Source organism: Solanum verrucosum, unplaced genomic scaffold (assembly GCF_900185275.1).
Source record: "Solanum verrucosum unplaced genomic scaffold, falcon-dt-bn FXZP01001241.1, whole genome shotgun sequence".
Lineage (NCBI taxonomy): Eukaryota > Viridiplantae > Streptophyta > Magnoliopsida > Solanales > Solanaceae > Solanum > Solanum verrucosum.
The window spans coordinates 227,301-248,181 of NW_026019556.1; the positions used below are offsets into that span (position 1 = coordinate 227,301).

General features: G+C 36.9%; 2 pseudogenes; one reads left to right on the forward strand and one right to left on the reverse strand.

Moving 5' to 3' along the window:
- The window catches only part of LOC125815374 (histone deacetylase 14, chloroplastic-like), a 31,633-nt pseudogene extending 17,667 nt beyond the window's left edge, over positions 1-13,966 (reverse strand).
- A 1,665-nt stretch (positions 13,967-15,631) lies between these two features.
- Positions 15,632-20,881, forward strand: part of LOC125814714 (histone deacetylase 14, chloroplastic-like) — a 14,977-nt pseudogene continuing 9,727 nt past the window's right edge.

Genomic DNA, 20,881 nt, shown 5'->3' on the forward strand with positions numbered 1-20,881 from the left:
GCAGAGCATTTGAGAATTGTATTGGGGTTGTTAAGGGAGAAAAGGCTTTATACCAAATTCTCGAAGTGTGAGCTTTGGCTCAATTCAATGTCCTTCTTGGGGCACGTGGTTTCTAAGGATGGAGTGATGGTGGATCCCACTAAAATCAAAGCAGTGAAGAGTTGGGTAAGGCCTACTAATGTTTCAGAGGTAAGGAGTTTTGTTGGTTTAGCTAGCTACTACCGTCGGTTCATTAAGGGATTTTCTTCCATTGCTTCCCAACTGACCAAGCAGAATGTTCCCTTTGTATGGTCGGATGAGTGTGAAGAGAACTTCCTGAAACTCAAGACCTTGTTGACTACTGCACGGATTCTTGCCTTGCCTGTGGAAGGTAAGAATTTCATTGTTTATTGTGATGCATCTTATTTTGGTTTAGGTGCAGTGCTAATGCAGGAGAGTAATGTATTTGCCTATGCTTCAAGGCAATTGAAAGTGCATGAACGTAACTATCCGACCTATGATTTGGAGTTGGCTGCAGTTGTATTTGCATTTAAGCAGTGGAGGCATTATCTACATGGGGTCAAGTGTGAAGTGTATACAGATCATCGTAGTTTACAATATGTGTTCACTCAGAAGGACTTGAATTTGAGGCAAAGGAGGTGGATGGAGTTACTGAAAGAATATGACATTACTATTCTATATCACCCAGGAAAAGCTAATATTATGGTTGATGCCCTAAGTAGAAAAGCAGGGAGCATGGGAGTTTAGCCCACTTATAAGTTTCTAAACGCCCATTGGCTAGAGAGGTTTAAACTCTGCCTAATGACTATGAGACTGAATGTAATTGAGAAAGGAGGATCTTGGATTTTGTGGAGGCAAGATCTTTTCTTGACAAGCTTAAAGGAAAGCAGTTTGATGATGAGAAGTTGAGTCGAATTCAAGACATGGTATTGAGAGGAGAGGCTAAAGAGGTTGTGATTGATGAGGAAGGTGTCTTGAGAATTAAGGGGCGGGTATGTGTGCCCCGTGTTGATGATTTGACTCATACTATCCTTGCAGAGGCACATAGTTCGAGGTATTCTATACATCCTGGTGCAACCAAGATGTATCGTGATCCGAGACAACATTATTGGTGGAGTAGAATGAAGCGTGACATTGTTGATTTTGTTGCCCAATGCCCAAATTGTCAGTAGGTAAAGTACGAGCATCAGAGGCCTAGAGGGACACTTCAATGAATGTCCATTCCTGAATGGAAGTGGGAAAGAATTGCAATGGATTTCGTGGTTGGTCTGCCAAACACATTGGGTAAGTTTGATTCTTTATGGGTAATTGTTGACAGATTAACTGTAACATCCGACAATTTAAGTGGCTTTGAAGGAGCTTGAAATCTGGAAATTTGGCTAAGTGTGGAAATCAGTGAGTTTTGGCCAACTTTGAGTAGTCGTAACTCCTAGCTCAGGATGAGTTAGAAGTAGTTCCAGTTATGGTTGCGAAGCTCGTGGAACGATCTTTCCAACGCCACTGACTTTTCTAAATTCCGAGTTCGTATGAGGGAGTTATACCCTTTAGAAGTTGGGCAGTTGGAAGGGAAATCCGTCCGGAAAATTAAGGGCATTTTGGTCTTTTCACAAATCATTTCTTGTGAGCTCATAATGTTGTATTAGGATGATCTTTGGATCATTTTTGTCCCATTTTGAAGAGAAAGAGTTAGGGTTCTTGAGAGTGAAGAAGAGAAGAAGGAGAAGAAGAAGAAGAGAAGAAAGAGGAGAAAGGAGATCAACAAGTTTCCGTCGTGGATTATCGTCGGGGGTGATCCCTATTAGGTATGTGAGTTTCCGTGTGGGTTGATCCTTTCCCTCCCACACACTAAGTTTATTCTATGATTTGAGAAAAGATTGGAATTGTTGTTGAAGTGTTGAAGTTGTTAGTTGTTGTTGATGTTGTTGGTGGTGTTGTTGAAGTTATTGTTCGTTGTGAGACATGATTAGGTTGTGTATTTAACTTGAAACCTATTGTATGATTGAGGGAATTATGATTCTAAGAGTTGTGACCCTTTTGAAGTGAATCACCATCAATTCCCAAAAAGTTTTGGCTGTCGATCCCGATCTATGGACGTGACCTACGGACCGTAGATCGATTGACGGTCCGTACTGGTCAACCGTCAATCGGGACAGAAGATGGGTTCTTGGGCATCGATCTACGGGCACGACCTACGGTCCGTAACCTGACCTACGGACCGTAAGTCCGAACCGTAGGTCAACACTTAGTCATTTTTTTTAAAATGAATTCTGGGGAAAAAAATCTCTGACGCGATCCACGGACCTGCAGTACGGACCGTAAGTCCATCTACGGTCCGTCGATGGCGTCCGTAGGTGCCATCTGTGTCACCAGAAATCTGAAGTCTCAGTCAAATTTCCCCATTTCTTTTCTCACTTTCTCATGCATGTTTCAAAGTATTATACCTATGTTTTTACAGTTGTTTCCGACACTCCAAGGTACGCCTAAGCGTTCAAGAATCCCTCCATAACATGTGATCGAACACCTTGAATTCATAATTCCGATTCAAGGAAAGATAGTTCCAAGTCAAGTGAAGTTAGAAGTCAAGAAAAAGAGTATAGAGTTTCAAGTCGAGTAAGAGTTTCAGTTTCAAGTTAAGTCAGGAGTTTAAAGTTGAGTTCATTTCTCAAAGTTATTAGGGAACTATGTATTCCCAAAGAAGTTTTAAAGAAATGTCTTTACATTTGAATAAGGTTGGAAACTGAGATTTCCAAAGGGGCCTTCGGGCTAGTTTTGAGTAAGTATCTCATATCAGCAGGAATAAATATGTTTTAAAAACATAAGAGCCAGTACATTTTTGGGAGTAGTATCGAGCACCGAATTGGGGGAGCGTTCAAAGAACCCACAGCCCCCATAGAACCATGTTAGCCACCATGGGAAGAAAAGGATCATACTTTTTAGATGAATCATTTTCATATTAGACTAGTGGATCCATTAGGCAGTTCAGGTCTTATACTTTTGGCCGGGTATAAGATGCTCTGGCAGCGTGAGGTCGATCGCTGTACCATCACTATAGCTCTTATGTGATGGTTGTCAGTTAGAGAGGCTCCCACAGCAGTTATTATATTTTCTTATGCAGAGATTATTGTATTTTTATATACATCAGTTCATTGTATTTCTATATACATTTCAGGCTTATTGTATCTTTGTATACATACAGAGTTTATAGCATGTTTTAAACAGTTTTTCTTTATATCGCACCTGTTTTAAAATTGCCTTATATTGAAAGAAGTCAGTCAGGTTGAGTTAAGTTGAGCCAGGTAAGCTATTCAGTTTCTTCCAGATTTCCTTTCTAGCCTTTGTTGCTTAGTTTTTCAGCTCGCATACTCGTACATTCCATGTACTGATGTCAGTTGGCCTGCATCGTTTTGATGATGCAGATTCAGGTACCCCAGATCAGCATCTTGCACGTCATTGATCCAGCTGAGCACTCCAGAGTCGGTGGTGAGCCTCATTGCATTCCGGAGGACTCGATTATTTTGGTGTTCTTTGTTTTTTTTTTGGGATGTTGCGGGGTCTGTCCTAACATCCATCTCAGTATTTTTAGAGGCTTCATAGACAGACCGTCAGTCAGTTAGTTTTGAGTCTCTCATCTATATATATATGTAAATATTCGATTTTGAGATTCGAGTTGCCTTTATGGCCATATTTCATAAGTTAAGTTGTTTTGAAATGTTGCTTTGCATTGAGTTATTCTGTTAAGGTTTCCGCTGAGTTAAGAAAGTCAGGCCAAGGGTTCGCTTGGGGCCAGAAATGGTCTCCGGGTGCCGGTCCCGCCCAGGGTGTAGGCTCGGGGCGTGACATTAACTAAGTCTACTCACTTCATTCCAGTCAAGGTGACTTATAATGCAGAGAAGTTAGCCAAACACTATATCCGCGAGATTGTTCGATTGCATGGAGTTTCGATCTCCATTATATCAGAAAGAGGTACGCAATTTACTTCTAACTTTTGGAGGACCTTGCAAGCTGAATTAGGTACTAGATTGGATCTTAGTACTGCATTTCACCTTCAGACCGATGGATAGTCAACAATCAAGTGCTATAGGATATGTTTCGTGCATGCGTGATGGATTTTGGTGTTCATTGTGATCAACTTTTACCCTTGGCAGAGTTTTCGTACAACAATAGCTATCACTCGAGTATTGGTATGGCCCCATTTGAGGCATTATATGGGAGGAGACGTAGGTCTCTCATTGGTTGGTTTGATGCGAGACCTTGGGGTACTGATCTTTTGAGGGAATCGTTAAAGAAAGTGAAATTCATTCAGGAGAACCTTCTAGCAGCTCAGAGCAGGCAGAAGGAGTATGCAGATCGGAAGGTCAGGGATTTGGAGTTTATGGAGGGTGAGCAAGTCCTGCTAAAGGTTTCACCCATAAATGGTGTGATGCGGTTTGGTAAGCTTAGTCCAAGATATATTGGGCGATTTGAAGTTCTTAAGCGTGTTGGGGAGGTGGCCTATGAATTGGCCTTGCCTCCAGGGTTGTCAGGAGTACACCTGATATTTCATGTCTATAGTGAAAAAATATCATGGTGATGGAAACTACATTGTTCGTTGGGATTCGGTCCTGCTTGACGAGAATATGTATTATGAGGAGGAGCCTGAGCCTGTAGCTATTCTAGATAGGGAGGTCCGCAAGTTGAGGTCAAACGAGATTGCATCTATCAAGGTTCAGTGGAAAAATCGGTATGTTGAAGAGTCCACTTGGGAGAGTGAGGCCGATATGCAAGAAAGATATCCACATTTTTTTGTCAATTTAGGTACCCCTTCTTACCATCACCTTCTTTTGATCGTTCGAGGACGAACGATGGGTAGATTGGTATCTAATGTAACGACCCATTATGTCGTTTTGGGTACTATAGCTTCTTATTTCATGAAAGACTCTTTCGATAAATTCTGTATGGGTATTTTGGACTATAGTTATTTATATGACTAATGAGGTAATTTTAATAATTAATTTAGTTGGGGATAAAAAAAATAACATTAAAATTAGTAGTGAGCCATTTTTATCAGTTTTATAATTGGTCGTGTATAATAATTAGGATAAATAAATAATCTATAAAAGAAAGACGAAAGAAAACTAGGCGAGAAACTTTACCTACGTCATCTAACAAGGAAGACCGACATCGAGGTAATGTTTTGAATCTTCAATGTCCTTATTTAATAGTAGGGATTAAATATTATATAATAATATTTCATAGTTAGATATGAATTGAAAGTGAGTGTTAGCGGATGTGCTGGGAGTTTGGATTTTGAATAAGAAAGTGAGGGTGATAATGAATTAATGATTAGTCAATCATTGGCTGATGATATGATAAATGTGGCTTATAGTATATGATAAATGTGGGTCAGAGTTGTTGTCACTAGTTTTCAAAGCCAGTGGCTTTAATCTTGAATTTTATTATGTTGTCATCATATTATAAATTGAGTTTTAATATATTAAGATATGTAATTAAAGATTAGGTGTACTGTATAATTCGAATATCATTAAAGTGATGATAATTAGAGCAATTGAGACTTATCCTTAGGCTTGAACTTTAGGAATGTGACTATAGATTTGGGTGAGTTTTTGGGTCTAGGCTATACATATAGTAATATGGGTGTCTATAGACTCGTTTACTTATGAATTATGCATGTTTAATAGATTGAAAATGTTCGAAGGCATTGAAGAAAGGAAAAGAATTAGCTTGCTCGACTTCGATTCCTCAGTGGAGGTAGATTAGGGTTTATTCTATGTGATAGATAGACTCTTAATAGTGACTGATAATCATTGAGTGATATTGTGAATTTCTTTATGTACTTGGTTGTGTGGTTTGGACAATCTATGTGTTGTTTGTGATTGGTCTGAAATCCTGAGATCGTAAAATTTATAATCTTGAACTTTCTCTATCAAAGTGATACCTTGAATAAAGAAGGCTTGATGAAATATTGTTAATGAAGTGAAAAGTGGTGATAATAAATTAACGATATATTTGGATCGGGTGCCACGAGCTGGCACGATGTTATTAGATCGGGTGTCACGTTCCGGCACGGCAACATTAAAGGAAAACATATATAAACAATGTAATGTACTCAATCTCAAAGAACTCAATTGCTAAAATAGCTTAGTTTGGAGGCATGAGTCCCCATGTGTGCTCTTGATATTGTTGACTGATTACGTACTTACTTTAGTGTTGTTGTCACTTGTTCATGTTGGTTGTTGCTTGCCACCTACTAAGTGTCATAGTTGATTTTATACTATTACTCGTTGCATATTAGTTTCTTCTCTTTTTTTTCGTAGAGTGAGTAAATTACGTTATATTTTTTTAGTACATTACGTTGTTTATATATGTTTTCCTTTAATGTTTTCTTGCCGGAAAGTGGCACCCAATCCAATAACATCGTGCCGGCTCGTGGCACCCGATCCAAATATATCGTTAATTTATCATTATTATCACCACTTTTAACTTCATTAACAATATTTCATCATGCCTTCTTTATTCAAGGCATCACTTCGATAGAGAAGGTTCAAGATTATAAATTTCACGGTCTCAGGATTTCAGACCAATCACAAACAACACAGATTATCCAAACCATACAACCAAGTACATAGAGAAATTCACAATATCACTCAATGATTATCAATCACTATTAAGAGTCTATGTCTATCTATCACATAGAATAAATCATAACCTACCTCGATCGAGGAATCGAAGTCGTGCAAGCTAATTTTTCAAAGCTTTTCCTTTCTTCAATGCCTCTGAACGTTTTCAATCTATTAAACATGCATAATTCGATAGACACTCATATTACTATATGTCTAGCCTAGACCCAAAAACTCACCCAAATCTAGTCACTTTCCTAAAGTTCAAGCCTAAGGATAAGTCTCAATTGCTCTAATTATCATCACTTTAATGATATTCGAATTATACAATACACCTAATATTTAATTACATATCTCAATATATTAAATCTCAATTTATAATATGATGACAACGTAATAAAATTCAAGATTAAAGTCATTGGCTTCGGAAAGTAGTGGCAACAACTCTAACCCAAATTTATCATATACTATAAGCCTAATTTACAAGTCAATGATTGGCTAATCATTAGTCCATCAACCAATTCATTATCACCCTCACTTTCTTATTCAAAATCCAAACTCCCGGCACATCCGCTAACACCCACTTTCAATTCATATCTAACCATGAAATATTATTATATAATACTTAACCTCCTACCATTAAATAAGGACATTGAAGATTCAAAACATTACCTCGATGTCGGTCTTCCTTGTTAGACGCCGCAAGTAAAGTTTCTCGCCTAGTTTTCACTTTTCTTTCTTTTACAAATTATTTCTTACCCTAATTATTAGACCAATTATAAAAGTGGTAAAAATGGCTCACTACTAATTTTAATGTTATTTTCTTTAACCACCGACTAAATTAATTATTAAAATTACCCCATTAGTTATATATCTATAGTTACGAATAGTCCAAAATACCCATTTAGAATTTATCAGAAGAATCTTTTATGAAATAAGAAGTTATAGTACCCAAAACGACCTAATGGGTTGTTACAATGGCTGACGAACACCCAGCAGAAAACACCAAAAATAGTTGGGAAAAGGGAAATATAAGCGTAATGTAACGCATGCGTGTTAACACCATAAAGTTAAATCTGGTTATTATTCTCCCAAACAGTAATAGAGACTAGCATCAGAAAGAGGAAGAGTTACCGTAAGAGATATATTCTTACTGTGGCAGTAGCATATGTGGGTCCAGATCCATCAATGAAAATTAGACCTTTCTCTGAAGCTTGATCCATAGCCTGCAAATGATAGTCAACAAATCAAGAGAACATAGGATGAGAAAAAATAATGGTGACAACGGTGATGACAAAGATGATGATAATAATACTACTACTACTAATAATAATAAATAATTATTAACAACGATAACAATTATTACAATGCCATCACAAATAACAAATAACAATAGGAATAGTAACAATACTAAGGATGATGACAACAATGATGCAAAGTAATAATAATGTGGAAAACATTCCCTCAGTTTCAGAAGGAATGGACAAGTTAGGAATATGAGAGTCAACCATTCAATTTTCTATCGCAGTTCATCATATTTTCCTAAAATTAAAATTATATAAAAAGTATTGTTACTAAATCTTTTACAACTAAGAATATTTAGATAAAGCACACATTGAGGATAAAATGAGAGAAATGACGTTTGAGATGGTTTAGCCATGTCCTACGTCAATTTATGAATGTGAAACCATAGCGAGTGAAAGTGTTAACAAAGAATGAGGTAAACCTAAAATCACATGAAAGAGAGTTGTCTCGAAGGACCTATAGTCTCTTGAAATCCATGCAGGCCTAAGCAAAAATAGGGAACCCACCATTTCTCCACGTGTTACAATTTTTTTAAAGAACAAATTCAAAAAATAAGGTAAAAAGTCCTTATGCTAGACTCTTTATAATATATGACAAAACTATGCATGTGGACATTACAAATTAAAACATTATTTTAAACTATGTGGACTCTTCACTTTCATGGTACACTCTTAGTGAATGGCAATGACATGGGTATGGGTGGTTCACATACTACTTTAAGATAGAATAAATCCCACTAAAAGTGAAAGACCCCATGTAGAATACGTACCAATATCGACTTTTCAAACCCAAATCTTCACGTAACATCAGATTAATAGATGACTTTTAAGCAATAGCCCAAAATTGAAAAAAAAAAGAGGAATGCCAAGCTTGAGATCATCTCTATCTACGGATCAAAAAAAAAACCCGTATCCATGATCGCATGGATTGAAAATATTAAGGAAATGTAAATTTTTAGATCGAATTCAAAGTTTGTTTGTATGATGGAAGTCATTTTCCATGGTAACTATTTTTCAAGAAAATGTTTTCTAGTATTTGATTGGTGAGTAGAAAATAGTTTCAGAAAAACATAGATCCATTAAGGATTAATAATAATCTTGGCAAACCAAGTAATGCTTTGATTCAAAAATTTACTAGTAAAAATCAATAATGTCTAGGTGTTACTTGAAATAAATAATAAAAAGTTAAAAATTTATGTTATAGTCTCCAATAAAAGACATGAAGTTAGAAGTGTAAATAGAAGTTCGGAAATGACTTGCATCGATATACGAGGAAAGTCATTTTTCTCATTTTGATGGAAAACATTTTCTAGAAACCAAAATGTTGTCGTCATGGAAAACATTTTCCTGAAATGTGACTTCCATCAATCAAACACACCACCAGAGAAGTTTTGAATTATTGTACAACAACATTAATAAGAAGAATTACCAAACCTTATGGCTATGCTACCTTCTCAAGCCGTGAAATATAGGGCCCAACATGAACACTTCCTATGTCATCTGTTGTAGCTGGTCTGAAATTCTGCACTTCAACAACATCTGAGCCTCGAAACTGGAACACAAGATAGCTTGATTAGTTGTATAGGTGTTTAATAGCATCTCTATACGCATCTTACTAGTACGCATGAAGGTTTTGGACATTTTAATTAGACACAAATCTCCCCCCTTCCCCCTCAAAAAAAAACCCAAATGGTAGAGTTCTACCAGGAATTCTCTTGCCCTCCTATGATCACCATAGTGGTAAAGGTCCTATGACAAAGGAAAATTCACCGGATCTGACTTCATAATATCTCCCGTAAGTTCCTAGGAGAAACTGCTTCACTCTAGCGTAGGATGGTAGCTCCTATAAAATCCTTCCTGCATATTGCTAACACTTAAGAATAGGAGGTAGCTCACACAAGGTTTAGCTAAATAGCTGAAATGGGAGTGTCATTAGGTGGCACATCATGTAGGAGAGTAATGACACCATTTGGGATGGTGATCCAGGCCAATGTCACAAGAGGCTTGGTTTAGTCGGTTTACTATCGGCGTGCATACTGGATGACATTGAATGTTACATGCAGGTTTGGCTTTTATGTCAACAGGATGTTGAGCAGCAACAACCTGGAGGACTTTGGAACCATTGCCAGTTATGGAGATCCATGGGAGAGCAAGGCAATAGAATTTATCACATGTTAGCCGAAGTCCGGAGGTTATGCACTATTATAGTATTCGTGGATAGAATTTCGATGTATGCCCATCTTCATGCACGCCTCACTAAGCTCTGTGTTGCCGAGGAAGCTATCAAGCTATTCTTTAAGAATGTGTGGAAGTATTGGGGCTTGGCGAGGCATATCATTAGTGACTGAGACCCTCACTTTACTGGGAACTTTTGGAGAGAGTTGTTGGACATACATGGCATGGGATTGCACTTTCCTACTAGCTTCAACCCGTAGACAGATGGATAGATGGAGCGAGTCAATGCCTTCTACTAGCTTCCACAATAAAGTTGCAATCAGTATAGCTCAGAGCCTCAGAATCATGTTCAACATGACTGAACAAAATAAAATGAAATTGATTGGCACTTCGTCAAAGAGAAAGTTACTAGTCGCACCTTGAGTTTGTTTCATGTAGCGTCGGAAAACAAATAGCGTATGTGCTTACATAGGGCCTCAGCAAAAGGACTTTTCATACTTCGGTTTGCAAGTTGGGCATGTGCAACATCTATGCTTTAACTTCATGGAACAGATTACGTTAATTAATTAGCATGATTTTAGGAGACTTCATTTTTCCTTTTCCTAGCGTAATTTTTATAAAATTATCTCACATTTTATCCCAAATTTATTTTCCTCATCTCTGATTCCAAATGACCCCTCAAGAGATACCCAATGTGTTTGTCTTTTATCATCACTGGTGAAAACAATAAACACAAGAATCAGCATTGACAAATAATTATGCTGTGTTTGTGGCATACCTTTGAAGTCAGTTTCATCTTTTCCAAAGCTGTCAAAATTGCAGGAACTCTAGAGTTGCATTCTGGATGTGATTCCTGAAAATTTTTAGTGACTGAATTCCAAGAAATAGATATTCCCCAAAACAAAGACCTAGTAAAGAGAATCAACAAAAGATTTAAGCTAAATGTTAGGATGGTGAAGTTTACGCAGTTCTTACCCTAAGGAAATCATGCAACAGAATATTAACAAAACTCAGTAGAAATAAAAGGAGTTGTTCTATGATGTAACATCCGGCAATTTGAAATAACTATGAAGAAGCTTAGAATTGGAAATAGTTATTTTTGGAAAGAATTTAAAAAATCTGGAAATTTAGCTAAGTATGAAAAAAAATGAGTTTTTGGCCAACTTTGAACAGTCATAACTCCTAGCTCAGGATGACTTAGGTGTAGTTCCAGTTATGTTTATGAAGCTCGTGGAATGATCTTTCCAACACCGCCGAGTTTGCTCGATTCCGAGTTCGTATGAGTGAGTTTGGGTAAAAGAAGAGAAAATTTCTAGTTGCAACTCTGATATTAGAGTTTGGGTAGATTCCTCCTCAAGTCATAAGCGGTTGCAAGGTAAACACTTGATCAAAACCGTAGCACCATATATAGCTTTAGTTTAACTCTCATGGTGGGCATCAAAAAAGAGAGATAAAAGTTTCTCCTCATGAGTCCACAACAGTTTTAGGAGAAGAATGAAGTAAATGTTTCCCTGGAATCACAAAGCTAGCTTGACAATGCATATGGTAAGTAGATTTCCATTACCTGATTATGACCCATTGCAGGAGCAACAGCATATATCACTTTTGCACCAACTGCGATATGATCAGAAGGCAAGACAACATTTCTTTCCTTCTGATTTGAACAATAAATGGTGCCTCGAACACTCGTTGAAGAATATCCCTTTTCTGGTCTGATGTGCTTCAGGGGATCTCTATACTTAATGGTAATTCCATTTTTGGAATACTTCTTATGAGAGTAAACGTGATGTCTAACATAGAACAGCAAGTTACCTGCCAAAAGGAATTGAAATAATTATGTATATCCATTGAAGAGAACAGCAGACCATTTTGAAAGAACAAACAAAACAACTCTGCAACAACAGGATTTGACATTATGATCTTATACAGTAGGAGTATTCCAATAGAAACTGTGCATTTTCAATGAGAATTACTTTCTCACCTACAGCCAGGCCTATCCAAGAAAACATAATCAAATGATAGTTTTTGAATCTGATAAAAGTTTGGTTCATTAATTACACTACTAAAAAAACAGTAAAAAGAGACCTAAAAAGGAGACCTCATGAGGTCTTTTTTCCGGAAAAAGAGACCTCAATAATAGGTCACTTTCATGATTCAAAGTTCACTCAACCTCCAACTTCATGAAACTAATGTAACATACTTGTAAATACTTGGTGTTTCCATTATCTTAATAATCAAATTATAAACTTGTTCTACTTGATCTTGAAGCATTTTGAAAGAATATTTGCTTCAAGTTAGAGTTATCTTTTCATGACTGCAAGCAAAAGTTATTACATAAAATAGTTGTCACAAGCATTATGAAAGTCACTCAGCTGACTTACGTTTGCATGTGCTAAAAAGGACATTTCAAGTTTGTATCCTCCTGCTTGTGTGCCTTCTATGTTGTTGATGTTGAGTCTATGGTTGTGGGTAGCGTTAGGATACTTAAGAAAAGAAGTGGAGGAGGGACAAAGGGTAGGGTCTACGGTTTGGGAGAAAATAGCCTTGCAACTAAGTGAAACATTTACCTTAAAAAAGACTAGAGCCCATTTGGATTGACTTTTTTAAAGTGTTTTTAAGCTTAAAATAGCTTAAGTACTTTTGGAGTGTTTGGATAAGTTAAAAAAGTGCTTATAAGCACTTAGTTTTAAACTAAAATGCTAAAAATAGGCCAAAACCCATAAATTCTATAGCTTTTGGCTTATAAGTCAAAAATGAAAAGTCAACCAAACAAGCTCTAAAGCTAATACCAAAAATTTTCAAACAATCACGTAACCTTCACCTAATATTTAAAATAAAACTTGCAATTGCTTAATGATAAAGTTGATAGTTAATAGAAGACCATCATATTTATATTGTGGAACATGGAATAGAAATTTGATCGACAAGACAATAAAGTTGGCAAGACCAATTCATAACAATCCATAGGACAGAGTAAGTAAGTATCAACTTTTAATTATAAATCACCCATACTTAAAATTTATAAACTTTTTTCCCAATGAACAGGTCCAATAAACAAAATTTGTATGACTCAAAGTGAAGAATCAACATGCAAGTAAACTAAATTAGGGGACTACATCAAAAAAAAATTAAACTTTGTACATTTTTCAGAACTTTCCAATGAGAACATACACAATATTGTGTGATTGAGTTAATTACAAAACAAAGTGAACAGTAAAAAAAAATCCTGCTTGACCCTATAATGGTGGCACTGCAACCACTATCAATTATCATATACTCAACTGCCTGATCTCCACACCGAAATAACAAGATAGTAATCATCGGAACCATAAAAGAGCATTCGATGTTCCCTCAATACTTTAATGTTGTTAACATTCTTTACCCTTTACAAATGTTCTCGATCCTTTACATAAAACTGATGATTCCATTAAGATCGAAGTAGCCAGTATAACTAGAAACTGATTGTAGCAGTTCACTCAACTTCTTCCCCCAATATTCAACTAAAATCTCAATACTTATTTTAACACCATTACCACAATGACACGATTTCTTAATTATAACTAATATTATTGCAAAAATTCATTAATTATTGAACAAGCACGATTATTTGAAGTATCATTAAAAATTAGCAGCAAAAGTAGAAAATAAAATCATAATTAATGAACCTAATGAGGAATTAATAAAGTGTTTTAGAGCTTATCATCAAAAGGTAAAACCTAACATGGATTTTTTTTTTAAATTAAGCGAATTTTGAAACTTACACTGGATCGAGGGGGCGGTAGGCCGTGAAGCAGTTGTTGCCGTGAAATTCGCCAATGGAGGTGCTGCTGCTGCGGACATCATCGCCGGTAGAGAGACTACAGACTTCATCACCGATGGAGGAAGACGAAGTGCCGATAAATAATGGGAAATAATCTGCGGTTTTTATTTCATACATATAATAAATATTTTTAAAAAAAAATATATAAAGTGTAAACCTGAGCAAAAAAGATAATGGAAGGGAGTATTAGAATACTACAAGATATGGATAAAGGGTATTTTTAAACGTTTTTCTATAGTCGAGGAGTATTTTTATTTTTTCCTGAATTTTATATTTTATAATAGTTTTTTAATGAGGTCTTTTTTTTTAAATCAAAGTAATCAACGAATATTTTAGAAATAGAGACCTCGTGAGGTCGTTTTTTAAATATATTTTTTTAATTTTTTTGAAACCTTTGGAGATCTGATGAGGTTGCTATGCTTTCTTTGAAATTTAAAATTAACCTCATAAGGTCATGGAGAATCTAATCATACATTTAATTTGCAGGAGCATTGAATATAGTTGCAAGTGCAATCACATGTATATAAATACGAACTATACTATATAAAGCTACAGTCTAAAATCATACATGTTACAGTTGTTCATTCCAACACTTTTTGAAGAAGAAAACTTCAAAGAATCTTCACGCGAACTTTACTAGAATTGTAGAAGGAAAAAGGAGAATAATCAAAAGAAGTGTCGATTCTTTTGAAATTGTAGAGAATGAAAGATACGTTAATTTCTCCTATGAGAACCCTTTTCTAATAGTTGTATTTTCATTATATTTATTAATTTATATATATATATATATATATATATATATATATATATATATTATATATTCTTCTCACATGGATTCGAATTGACCCACACGAGTGACCCAATCCAATTTCCTTCATGTCGCTATTATTATTTGGCGGATTTTCTTTTTGATTTGAACGACATCATGAGGTCTCTTGCTTTAAAAAAAATAAGTTAAAAAATGTTTGGTGGAATAAAGACCTCATGAGGTCTTTTTTAGGCGATCTGCTTTTTAGGTCTTTTTTTACTATTTTTTAATAGCGACACTCTCGTTTGAGTATTTAACTTGCTTAAGGGGATCACTTAGACTGATAGGTTACCCGGTACTTTGGACTATTCTTAGACCACGAAAGAAAAATAGATTCGTGATCAACACCCAAACCAAATTTTTTAGGATCCAGCCACAACAACAACTTTTAGATGTGATTGTATGCCTTCGTCGGGTGTTGGTGTATGAGTTATGCCCAGATATGTTGCCTAATGAGGAGCATAAGAGGTTTGAGATGTTCTAGAAAATAGATCTACTTCAGTTTCACATTGGACAAGGAGAAAACAGTTATGACTTTTTTGTGAGTTGTCATGAGACGTTACAAAATGTGGTGTTGGTGGAGTCCCACAGAGTGGATTACACTTTTTTTCACATGTGTGGCCTATCTAAGAAGTGGTGGCGGTCTGATGTCGATACTAGACTAACAGGTTCATTCCCTGTAACTTGCAAGAGGAGAAGTGGAGTTAGTTTGAGCACTTGACTTAAGATGGTATGTCAGATTGATTTTGGACAAACTTTCATGCCTTGTTTCACTATGCTTTGGTGATTTTGCCAAATAAGACCAAGAATTTGTCAATGCATGAGAAGTTTGACTTATCATATCCATGTAGTAACTTATTAGACAACCTCGTCTAGAGCTTCTTTTCAAAGAGTAATCGAGGTGGCCATGGAGGTTGAGCTTATTTGCCGCAAGGAATTTAGGGATTTGACGGACAAGAGGTCTTGCACTTCTTGTTATTTTAGTGGTACCTCATCTCGAGGTAGGGGATCTTTAAGGAGGGGTTTTCATCCTCGGTTCAGTGTACATGTTCATGCAGCTATTCAAGCGTCTAAGGGAGATTATTCTGGACAAGGCTTCTACAACTCGGGTCAAAACTTATCAGGATTGTTGTTAGAGGTTTTCAGGTTATGATGACCATTCAATATATTCGGATACTTGTCAGTATATGTTTGTTCCTAGTACTACTATGAGTGTGGTGAGTTAGGTAAATCAATAGAGATTTCTACAGACTTAGAGAGGGAAGCTGACATCAATAGTGTTTTGTAAACCGTTGTTTCATTTCCAATTTTATAAAATTGAAAAGTTCTTTTAAAAAAAAGGGAGTAAAATTTTCAAATTCAACTTGAAAAAAATGAACAATTTAAAACACTAATATCGTAAAAAAAATGTTATTTTAGAAAAAGTAAATACAATTTATATATCACAATTTTTATGAGAAGATGACAATGAAAAAAAAGCACTTATTTCTTTTTGTCACATTCACATTAGCTGGTCTTGATTCATTCAAATCTAATAACCACCCATTAACGCGAGGTATGCCTATTTTAAGAAGAAAAAAATTGGATCATAATTCATGAAGTGTTAGTTCCTCTAAAAAAACACACAAAACTTTTCTTTAAAAATGGAGAAAGTTAAAGAAGATATGGTGTTGGTAGGTTTAGCGCGACATCATGGATTAGAAAATTGGAAAATGATGGATGTCAAATTCTCAAATTTCATTCCTGATCGACATCGATGTATTCTTCAATTTTCGTATGTAGAATGTCAGGTCGAGTATAAAAGTTTTAAAAGGCGTTCTAAGTGTCTATATCAGACATTACTGAAGAAGAAGATGATGTGAGTGCATTCATATGTTGATGACAGATAAACTTACAAAGACTTATTGAGATTATTGGTCAGAGCAAGTCAAACTAAGGGATACTCCATCTTTTTCATAAATCCCTCCTTTTTTCCTTTTTAACTATTCTTTACTTATGATGTTTGAAGAATTATGAGTTTTCACTAATGTTTTGTTTGATCCACATTTATATGATGGTTTTTATAAAAACAATATTTCTTATGAGATACAAAATATATCCAAAGATATATTATCTTTTCTAAAGTTTAGGTGTTGGATCACAAATAAAGTATCACTAATTGGTACAATATGCACTAATTTTTTAAATATTTTTTTCAAATAAAATGTTCTTGATTCCATTTTACTATTACCAGAAAAAAAAAACCACTATCACTAAATATCAAAACTCCATTGCTAAAATATTTAGGGAAAAATTGTTAAACAATACCATTAACTATATATTTTTTAATAACAAATTTCCTAGCTAATTCATGCTTTTCTTATAAAATCAGTAATTGATTGTTAGCTTTGATACTTGGCCCCAAATAATTATTCATTAATTTGGCTACGTTTATTGTCCAAATTTAGGTTGTAAATCTATTTTTTTGGTACACTTAAAAAAACCTAAAAAGGAAAAAAAAAATTGATAAGTCAAATTGCTTAATTCTCCCCAGAGAAAATACTTTATATTATATTTGGGGGAAAATGCACAAGTACCCCCCAGTCTATGCCCAAAATCTCTGAGACACACCTAACCTTTACTAAGGTCCTATTACCCCCCCCCCCCCCCGAACTTATTTTTTAATTAATTTTCTACCCCTTTTCGGCCTACGTAGCAGTATCCTTGAAAAAATTGTCAACACGCGCTGGGCCCACAAGATAGTGGCACGTACGCCGAAAAGCAGAGGCGTATCCAGGAGGGGGTCACCGGGTTCACGTGAACCCATTCTTGCCTCCTGAAATCATATATAGTAGTGTTATATTTTTTTAAAATATTTAAATATAGATATGTGAACCCACACTTGAAGTATTATACCGTGCGATTATGTTGGGTGCATGTAATGACCCTCTTGGTCATTTCTGTGTCTTGCCTTCTGTATGTCGTTTAGAGCGTTCCTATAGCGACCCCAAGTCATTTATGACTTGCTGGGACTGACAGTTCGGTCACCTGGCCGTTCGTTTGGTCTTGGTGCGAGTTTTTGTGTTTTGGAGCTTATGAACCTTGAATGATCATTTTCGATCAAAAGTTCAAGAAGATGACATCGGAATCCAATTCTGATGATTCCATCAGCTCCGGAAGGGTCATTTTAGGCTAGTAGCATGGTCGACATGACTCCTGAGGTTTTCAGTGTAAGTCGGTGCGATTAGGCGTTTTAATTTTAAGTTTAAGCCTAAGTTTGACTTTGGTCAACATTCTGAGTAAACGCGCTCGGATGAGAATATCCGTCAGCGTGGTTAGCTCCAGAATGTCGAGTTTGGTCTAGATTGACCCTTCTCTTGTGTCTGGAGGTTTTCGATATCTTTCCGAGCCCTTTTGTGGGTTTTGACTTAAAATGACTTTTGAAAGTGGGACCCACTTTTTATCGAAATGACCTCTGATGGAAATTTTGACTGCGCTGTTGAGTCTGGAATATCAAATTTGGTATGGTTGCATATCTCGTTTGCGTGCACGGGGTTCCGAACGAGTTCAGAGCACTCCGTCGGAGTTTTTAGTTTTTGGAAAATTGCAGATTTTCTGCAATAAATGCAGAAAAACAGCAACATATTTCCAAACTTCAAACCCTCATAACTCTCTCATCTCTCAACCGATTTGGGCGATTCAAAAGGAAAAGTTGTGTGATTTTTCGAGGACAACGTGTTGGTGAGCTCGGATAGTGATTTGGAGTCTCCATTTGAGGTAAATTTCGTGAAAAACCTGCTGCCACGACCCTTTTGTGAGCTTGATTTTGGAAGATTTTGAGACTTGTTTTCTCAGCCATTTTAGGTCCGATTTCAGTGATTTTTGAGGCTATCTTGAGTGGTTTTTCGAGGAGAACATTGTGGTGTTGTCAGATTTTACTATAGACCGCTCATTTTTGGTAAATACACTGCTGTCCCATTTCTAATTTTTGAGAAAATTTGGGTTTTAGTTGCATGTTGATATTGTGTTGTTCCCGAGCCCCGAATTGTGTCCCATTTTGGGACATGAGCTGGGAAAACTGGTTAGGACCCACTTTTGGGGTTAATTTCGGAATTTCCTAAGCGGATCCCACGATTCCCGTTTTGACTCCAAAATTGACCCGTCTCCGTTTGTTGTGATTTTGGTGTCTAAACGACCGTATTAACGTTGTGACTCTATTTTTGATAGCGGGGTAGCGTTTCGAGACCGTTCGGAAAGGGAAAGCTCCAAAAGAGTGATTTTGGAGCGCGTGTGATCGGCCTACAGGTAGGCTACGGTTTCCCTCTCTTAGATTGATCTTGAGAGTGTGAATGCATGTTGATTAGTTGAGATTTGGTTGGGTAGTCATTGAATCTTGCATAGGTGTTAAGAAATCATGTTTTCGGCCTATTTCGGGAATTATCGGGTAATTGTGAGCATGATTTGTGTTATTAACGGACCCTCCTCACTATGTGGAGTGCTTGCATGCTTAATTATTGTTTATTTGAAGAATGTTGGGCCTTAGTTTAGGTTTGACTAGGGCTTGCCTTAGAAATACATTATTAGGATCCAATAGGCCTTAGTTTTGCCCCGACGTCGCTCGGCCGGCTTAGATCCCTGTAGATTGGTGTAGCAGACTTGAGTCTGATAGTTTGGGCCTTAGTTAGGCGATACTCTTTCTCCGACTATATATATCTTTATTTTCCCCGATGTTACGACTTCACGAGTTACATCGGCGACATTAGTTCTACTTCGATTTGGTTCCAAGGACTTACATTGATTGGCTAAGTATGGACGGCGTTCCACGGATATTTATGAGTGTGGATCAATTAGGATTCTTTCAGCAGCTACATTGGCACCTTTATAGAGCATCCGGTTTAAGGTCCGGCCTCTATTGCCCAAATACTTATATAGAGCATCCGGTTAGAGTTCCGACCTCTATTGCCCAGATACTTATATAGAGCATCCGGTTAGAGTTTCGGCCTCTATTGTCCAGATACTTATATAGAGCATCCGGTTAGAGTTCCGACCTCATATACTTGATACTTGTGATTGGTTACTTGGGTACTTCTGCTGAGCATCCGGTTCGAGGTCTGGCCTCCGTACTGTCAGATTCCACTAATTAGGGTTGAGGTTCTGGTTCGATGTTCTTCGTTCTTGGGTTCTTTTATGCAATTCTCTGTAGTTATAGTTATTCTGTGTACTCGTCGGGCTTATGGGGGTCCGTTTGGGTTTTTATTTAACTTGCGCACGAGTGTACCTTCTGGGCTTATGGGGGCCCAGTTAGGTGTAGTTAGCTTATAGATTACTTTAGTTAGTTCTTTGTACACTCGTGTGCATTCCATTGTTACTTAGATTTTCGATCTTGACCCTCGGTTTGTATTATTCCTTTTTTTCATATTGCCTTTATTTTTCAAGTTTAGTCGGCCTATGATGCCTACTGGGTACCTGTTGTTTTGGTACTCATGCTATGCTCTGCATCTATTTCGTGATGCAGGTCCGGGCACTAGTAGCCAGCGTTGATCGAGCTTGGAGCAGACTGATCCGGAGACGGGGGTGAGCACACGACGTTTTGTACTATTTCAGTCTCCATCTGTATATATAGACTTGTCTTTTACCTTTCGAGCCAGCCAGTCTCTGTTGTCCACTTTTGGGACTTGTACTCATTTTGTTAGTAGCTCTGTATCAGTGACTTCTAGGTTCTGGGAGGGATCTTTATTTGTATATATGTTTTTGGTTTGCTTCCGCCTGTTTAGTTTCTACCCTCAGACCCATTACTTGTTGTTCCAGGTTGCGGGTTGGCTTACCCACTGGTGGGTTATAGTAGGTGCCATCATGACTTGAGAAATCGGGTCGTGACAAGTTGGTATCAAAGCCCCAGATTTATCGGTCTCACTTGTACAGAGCTAACGTCTAGTAGAGTCCCGCGGATCGGTGTGGAGACGTCCGTAACTTATCTTCGGGAGGCTACAGGATGTCCTTAGGAAAATTTCCTCTTTTGTTTCACTTTCGTGCAGAGTGTGTCTTATTGGTTTCTGGAAATCTCACTTGTTTCACTCTTTCAGGGGATGGCTCGCACGTGAGGCGGCGCGGTTGAGGCTGATGCAATCGGGCTTGCAGACAGATCCCATCTTGGGGTAGACGTTGGCCACCGAGGTCG